The sequence below is a fragment of the Macaca mulatta genome, chromosome 6 (assembly GCF_049350105.2).
Source record: "Macaca mulatta isolate MMU2019108-1 chromosome 6, T2T-MMU8v2.0, whole genome shotgun sequence".
NCBI lineage: Eukaryota > Metazoa > Chordata > Mammalia > Primates > Cercopithecidae > Macaca > Macaca mulatta.
Window position 1 is genome coordinate 62234745 of NC_133411.1, and position 8155 is coordinate 62242899.

Consider the following 8155-nt stretch of genomic DNA (forward strand, 5'->3'; position numbering starts at 1 on the left):
AGCTGGAAGGATAGGACTGGAGGCAAAATCCTACCCCATCATGTTGCTAGTGTATTCCACCCTGGTATTGGTCACACCAAGGAAGGGCCTGGACTTTCCTAATCATGCAGCTTAAAAGCAACACAAGGCAAGCGGGGGAGTCCGCTCTCCTGAAGTCTGACATCCAGGAAGACCAGATTGCTATGTGCTGTCTTTGACTTACTGGGAGACACCTACACTAGTGCCCCCTTATCTGAGGGGGATACATTCCAAGACCCCCAGTGGATGCCTGAAACTATAAATAATACCAAACCTTACAAATGCTATGTTTTTTCATATATATATATATATATATATATGTAATACCTATGATAAAATTTAATTTATATAATAGATTAGGCAGAGATTAATAACAATTGCTAATAATAAAATAGAATTATAACATACTATAATAAATTTATGTGAACATTGTCGGTCTCAAAATATCCTATTGTATGTAATATTTTTGGACTCTGGTTGTTCGTGGCAAGTGAAAACTCAGATTGGGGGGTGGCACTACTATATTTTCCTGTCTCCATTAGTGGTTTCCAGTGAACGCTGCACCAGGAGGTTGGCCATTTGTCCTTATCTATACATCAAACTAAGGCATGGAGAGTAAGAACTTGCTAAGGTCATATAGCCAGGAAGTGGTTGAACTGAGATTCGAACTGAGACAGTCTGAGTCCAAATTCTACCACCTCTTGTGTGTGATATCTAGTGGATAAGTGGGCTTTTGTGACCAGTGTCTCTGCCTTTCCTCATGATTCACAGCACAGAGACTTGTGCATACATTCTCACTTGATACCTGAATGACTGTAACAGTGATGTAAATTAACAAGGAAGGGAGATAGCCCTGATTTAATTGGAAATCATTGACAGAACTAGCCTAGTAAACTTTCTACAAACAGAATACAAGTGTTTTGTATTTAATTGCTAAAGTGTTTTAAAATTGAACTCAAATCAATAAATACTTATTGCATCTGTCAGTTAAACGAAAGAGCCAATAAACAACCAACTCTGTTTTCTAATCAAGAGGGACTGATCCTTTAAAAAAAATAGTTTAAGGGAAGATATGATCAATGTAAAACTGGATCATAGACTTTTAGAGTCTTTTTTTTTTTTTTTTTTTTTTGAGAGGGAGTCTCGCTCTGTCGCCCAGGCTGGAGTGCAGTGGCCGGATCTCAGCTCACTGCAAGCTCCGCCTCCCAGGTTCACGCCATTCTCCTGCCTCAGCCTCCCGAGTAGCTGGGACTACAGGCGCCCGCCACCTCGCCCAGCTAGTTTTTTTTTTTTGTATTTTTTAGTAGAGATGGGGTTTCACCGTGTTAGCCAGGATGGTCTCGATCTCCTGACCTCGTGATCCGCCCGTCTTGGCCTCCCAAAGTGCTGGGATTACAGGCTTGAGCCACCGCGCCCGACCTCTTTTAGAGTCTTAAGAGATGAGAAAAGAGATAAAGATGGATAGGTATGGAGTAACTAGAATAAGACTCTCTCACAAACTGGACCTTAAATTGATTTAGGAGGAAATATAGGATTGGGATAGAGAAAAAGAAGAGAAAGAATTGTCTATAGGCATAATAAAAAGCACAAGTGAATCAATCAACACAGAGGGTACTGTGGACCAGTGAGGAAGAATCATGATCTAGATTAGGGGATTCATGTTGGAAACAGTGAGACAAGTTAGAAAGGATATGATGGGACATATTATATGGTTCCAAACATAATAGATGAGCACTTGAGCTGGAAAGTAGTATAATGTTCACAGGTGGTAAAGAGGTATAATGAGAAAATCTGTACTTCACAAAAATTAATCTGATGGTGTTCAGTGGGTTGGAGAGAAGACCAATTAGAAGGTTATTTGTGGAATTCCAACAACCCAATGAACTGAGCTGATGGAGAGAGATGGTCCTCCCACTACCAACACTCAAACGTAAGGCAAAAATATTTACAGGTGATGAGCAATGATGAAAAAACAAAAGAACAAATGATAGATGACATGAAGAATGGGAATAGGGAAGACCATATTTAAGATTCTGAGGTCATTAAATGATATAATGTGTTTACTAGCCCAAAAATACATACTAAACAAGTAGAAAGAAAACATAAAATTTCCAAATCAGGAGCAAGCATCAAGAAAACAATCGAAATGGAAGGAAAGAACAATGTCTCTTGGAACATAACAACATGATATAATATGAACAGTATCTCCTTATATGTAATGTAGGTATTAAACATAGGGTGAGAAGTACACATATCAATTTCAAAATAGTGGTTTAATCTGAAATTGTTAAACAGAGAGGGAGGGAAGCAATAGAACTGAGAGTTCAAAAGCCTTTTGTTGTATCTGTAAAGTATTTTATTTCTTAAAAATACAATTATGTACCACATAATAACATTTTGGCCAATGGACTACACATATGACATGGTCCCATAAGATTATAGTACTGTCTTTTTACTGTACCTTTTCTATGTTTAGATATATTTACATACACAAATGCCACTGTTAAATTGCCTACAGTATTCAGCACAGAAACATGCTGTGCAGGATTGTAGTCTAGGAGCAATGGGCTACACCATATAGCCTAAGGTGTGTCGTAGGCTCTACCATCTTGGTTTGTATAAGTACACTCTATGATGTTCACACAATGAGGAAATCATCTAATGATGCATTTCTCAGAATAAATTTCTGTCGTTAAGCAACCCATGATTGTATCTGAAGCAAATATCTATATCTCCTTATTAAACCTTAGGGTAAGTACATAAATTAGAGAATAAGTAAGTACATAAATAGAGAATAAGTAAGTACATAAATTAGAGAATAAGTATATTATTCTCTAATTTTCTATTGTATTATACATAGTATACATATACATATATTATATATACATATACATGTATAATATACACATATATGTGTATAATATATACATATATAATATACATATATGATGCAAAAACAAATTAGACAATAACATACATTTAGGTACTTAGCCTAAGGTTTAATAAGGAGATATAGATATAGATATGATATACTATATTATACATATAGTATAATATTTGAAAACCTATTAAAGTAATTGAATCCTGAGGTGAAGGGTCTAGTTTAACGTTGCACAAGAGGGAGTCCTCCAATATGACTTTCTGCACCTCCATCCCTGGCAGAAATCCCCTAAATAATATCCATGGAGCTGGTGTGGCAACCAGATATGAGGTTACACATTCACCAAGTCTCAAAGATACGTACCTTCTTGCTGTTACTAACAGTTTAAGATTCAACAGTCAAGCTCTGTACCAAAAAAGACAAGGTCCAGGGGTTTTATTCTGTAATCTGTTTATAGTGCCCTCTAGTGGCAGCTCTGCAGAGATCTAATGCATAACTCACTTTTTTTGTGTTGAACATTAATTAACTTTGTATTTATTTTTCAATATATTAACAAAACATAAATTGGATTTTGTTTTTGTTACTAAGCAATACGAGTAATTATTAACTTTAAAATTGTATTATTCATTCATTACCTACCAGGAAAAGATCATGCTGTTTGCTTTAGGTGGGTTAAATCTTGTACATTTGCATAGGTAAAATGTTCTCAATATAACGCTTTAGAAATTCTGTGCTTCATGAAAAGTCCCTAGAGATTTGCCGATGCCTTTATTTTTAATATGTTTGAACCTCAAGGAAAACACTGAAATAATATGAAATAATTCTGATGAAGTTTCCTATACTTATCAGTTGTAGGTGTCTGATGATGTCAGTAAAAAACCCTATAGGGTAATCAATCATCATTTTATTATGTGAAACTTGGTCACAAAATTACTTATTTAATTCGAAACTAGCAACTTATTGGCCAGTGGTTTTTAACTGGGGATGCATGTTAGACTTAGCTGTGAAGTTTTACTAAACTGTAGATGTTTAGGACTCACTCTAGACTTGCTGAATCTCCTTACTTGATATTCTTGAAATATTCATATTGGCATAGTCTTAACATACTCTTGGTACACTGTATCTCAAGATTATTACATGTAAAAATTATGTTCATTCTTTTTAATCAAATGTAACACATACTGACATGGAAAACTGGCTAATCATAGTCTTTATAGACATTGAAAATTGGCTATCGTCCCTATAGACATTTTGTTTAAAACTTTTATTTTGCACACCGCAGAAACAACCAAACTTTCTTGTCAGTTGCATTATTCTTGCTATGAACTCTCATCAGGGCTTTCACTCTGAAAATAATCAGTAATCAATTTACCACAGTTGTTTTAAGACTTTATCATCTACAGATAGGGTGTGTTTTCTTCTAATGCTTTCCTGAAGGCTCTGCAATCAGCTACCCTCCAGACTTGCTGCCTTGAAATAATGACTATCTCAGAAACTGATGGAAAAGAACTGTACCACATACTTTAAACTATTGACACTTCTAAAAATAGACTCTTTCGTATAGGCTTCTGTGTAGCAACTTTTAGTCTGTCCCTGAGGATTGAATCAGGATTTTCAGAACTCTAACGGAGAAACAGAAGGCTTCATAAAACTGCTAACCCAAGCTACCACAGAACAAGAATTAATTACATAGCAGTGAATGAATGGAGGGATGATTGTAGTTATGTGTTTGGAATATTGTTGATACTATTTTAATGCTGTCTTTTCTAGATATATAAGGAAATTCTTTCTTAAGCTATCTGTAACCCCATAACCCCATATCCATTTGCTTTTGTAAACAGTAATAAAATATTTTTAAATGATATATTTTTCTCACTGACCCCTCCCACCTACCGCTTGAATTCACAAACTATTATCAAGTATTCTTACTTTTCATGGCAATATACTGATTAGCAAATATTCAATAAGAATCTGTCCTTTGTTTACCAGACCATAATTGGAAAAATTGTTTATGTAATTAAGGCATTGCCTGGAATGTCATATTTGGGAAAGATGTTCATTTAATCAGATGTGATCAGACAATTTTGAGGAACTAAAGAACCAGCACTTGGAAAATTCTCCCAGGGAAGCTGATGTGGTACCTGGCTTGTAGGCTCTCTACAGGTAAGTAAGGAAGATCAATGCTGGGAAGGACAGGAAGGGCAGGGTATTTTAGGGAACTCAAGGACAGAGGAATTTGCTGATTATAGATGCTACTGGTAAAATCTGGTAGAGAGAAATTCTTCAGCTTGGCTAAGAACCGAAGCCTTGGAATAGCAAATAACAAAGGCTTTTAAAACTCTATCTGAGATCCCTATGGTAACTTCCAGAAAAGTAAACTTTAGAAGACCCATATCATAAAGTAATATTCTTGTTGCTTCTATGTAAATAATCAGGAAAACTTATATGGTTTTTCTTACTAGTTTAGATGCGATCTATATTTGCTGGGTGTTAACATTCTGATTAAGATTTATGGTAAAAATGCTATTAATATGGTTTCTATTTCTTCTTTATAAATGATTTATTGTAAAATTCCTTGCTTCATTATTTAATATGAATGAGATGGAAAGAAGAATGCACTCATTCCATTTTCACACCCTTTAGGGAGAGACAGAGTATATAAGGTGGAAGGGAATTAGGGGATGGGTGGAGGGGAATACTGAGTCTAGGAAATTAAAGAAAGAAAATGACAGGTTAGGGTTGAATTTCAGAAATATCAACACACTTGGCAGTCACCCTTTCTCTCTTCTGCCACAATTAGAAGAAAAAGCTATTTTCAATTTTGCACTTAATTCTGAGAAAACAATATTGTTGCCCCAATGAAGTGTTTACTCCTAATAATAATGATTTGAGGTAAATTATATTTTCACCTGCACAAATTATCTATGGTCCATTTCTTATTCCTTCTAGCATTTTTTTTTCTCAAATTCAAAAAAGGAGGATTGGAGAAAAAAATAAGTTTTTAATTTGTTCACTATACCTCACAGCTCACTTCTGGTCATACCACAGTCTTAAGCATTTTCAGTGATTCCCATTTACTTAACTCATCACAACTGGTTTTAATTACTTGGTTAATGGACCATATTGCATCCTAGACTATAAGGTAATAAATATATTTTGTTCAAGACAAAAAACATGTAATGACATTCAAATACATCTAAAATGGAAGTAACGAGTTCTAGATGGCATTTGCTCCAGTGGGCTTTGCTTTTCCTGATGCACTGTTTGTGCCTCCACGTCCCCACACACCCCATGTAAGAGTAGGGGACTATGCCTAGAAGTACCGTGATAGTGCAGTTGGCGCACACATTTCATGGGAACTTCTGGAAATAAAATGGGTGGCGGGGGTAGAATATGAGTTTAAAATACACACTCAGAACTGATTACTTCAAGCCAGCTCTTACCATATGAAAATTGGTTTTGTGTGTGTATTTTAAACATACAGTCCCCCTTATTTTATTTCTAGACATTTTCATGAAATGCATGTGCCAACTGCCTGGCATTTTCCTCCATTTTCATGGCACTTCCAGGCATAGTCTTCTAATCTTTTTTTTTTTTTTTTTTTTTTTTTGAGATGGAGTCTTGCTGTGTCACCCAGCCTGGAGTGCAGTGGCGTGATCTTGGCTCACTGCAACCTCTGCCTCCCAGATTCAACCGGTTCTCCCACCTCAGCCTCCTGAGTAGCTGAGATTACAGGTGCGGTGCCCGCCACCATGCCCCACTAATTTTTGTATTTTTAGTAGAGATGGGTTTTCACCATGTTGGCCAGACTGGTCTCGAACTCCTGACCTCAAGCGATCCACCCGCCTTGGCCTCCCAAAATGCTGGGATTACAGGTGTGAGCCACTGTGCCCAGCTGAGTTCTCTAATCTTATATGGAGTAGTTGAGGATTGGGGGTAAATAGCCACTTCTCCGTGTAGCCCAGTGGTTAGGAGCATGGACTCTAGGGCTTCACTCTTCCTATCCCTGCATGTTTCCTCCCTGCGAGCAAGCTATTTAAACCTTCTGTGCCTCCATTTTCTGATCTGGAAAAGAGGCTTGGTCCTGGTACATATATCACAGGGTCGCCGTAAAGCCTAAGAGCAGCAATTGAAGAGTTTCGTATATGGCTAGCAACACATTAAGCACTTAGAAGTTAGCTACTGTTATTATTACTACAAAATTCTTTTTAGTCACTCAGAAGACATCATTCTCTCACAGAGTTCCAACTGAAGTGTAAAAGAAACAGGAAGCCATAATACAAGACATAGTAAGAAACGGCAAGATGGTAAGCTTCAGATTTGGAAGGTCAGTTATATTTCCTGTCTTCTTGGTAGAAACTAGCATTAAGTTTTAGAAAAATCAGCTTCTGTTTACAGACATTGCAAGATAACAAGTGATTGGGCTGCTTACCTTTAACCTTTCAGTGTTGGAGGACGCTCATGTCTAGAAGCTACAGCTGGGATATCTGACACTGTTAATAAGCTTCTCTTCCTAAGAATCCTAGGAAAGAGGCTCAGCAAAGGGACTTCCCCTTATGTCATGTTTCTCTTTTTGGCCTCCCCTCACTTCAGATACCACTAGAAAGGATTTAATGAGTTATTAGTATCTATTTCTTTTCCATCATGCTTTTCTTCCCAGGTATTTTCTATCCATGCCCATATATTGGATGAGCTAAAACAAAACCACCCCTTTCTTATAAGCTGCTATATATCGCCAGCCTATGGTGCTCCCATGCCCAGAGAGAAGTGAGAAGCGGTCAGTGTTTGAGAGAATTGCCTGCAGCTGACTTCTAGGCTGGGCACTGTCAGCATTAGTTACTATCTTCTTTCCAATAAGCATAAGCAGGTATCCTTTTCTAATTTAAAAACATGTAGCATGTTAATCTTTTGAAGCTTTGAAAATTAAATTGTGTTTTTACTGCTCGCTTTTCCCATAAGCCACTTCTCATGGTTTATTTGATAGGAAGGGAAGTTATGATAAGAGAATCCTGAGTTGCTGTCACTGTATATGAGTTTATCATCTTCTCCTTCACACTGAGCACTTGGCTCATCAGCCACAGAATTTCCAATGTTTTGAATCAACAGACTGCAGCAGGATGGCATCAACAGAAAAATCAGGCCGATGTGCCCACAAAAAAGCCACTCTTTCTCCAAAAACTATTTGAAGCAGCCTCTTTGAGTCTTCAAAAGCAAAAAAAACTTGGGGACCAGACACGGTGGTTCATGCCTGTAATA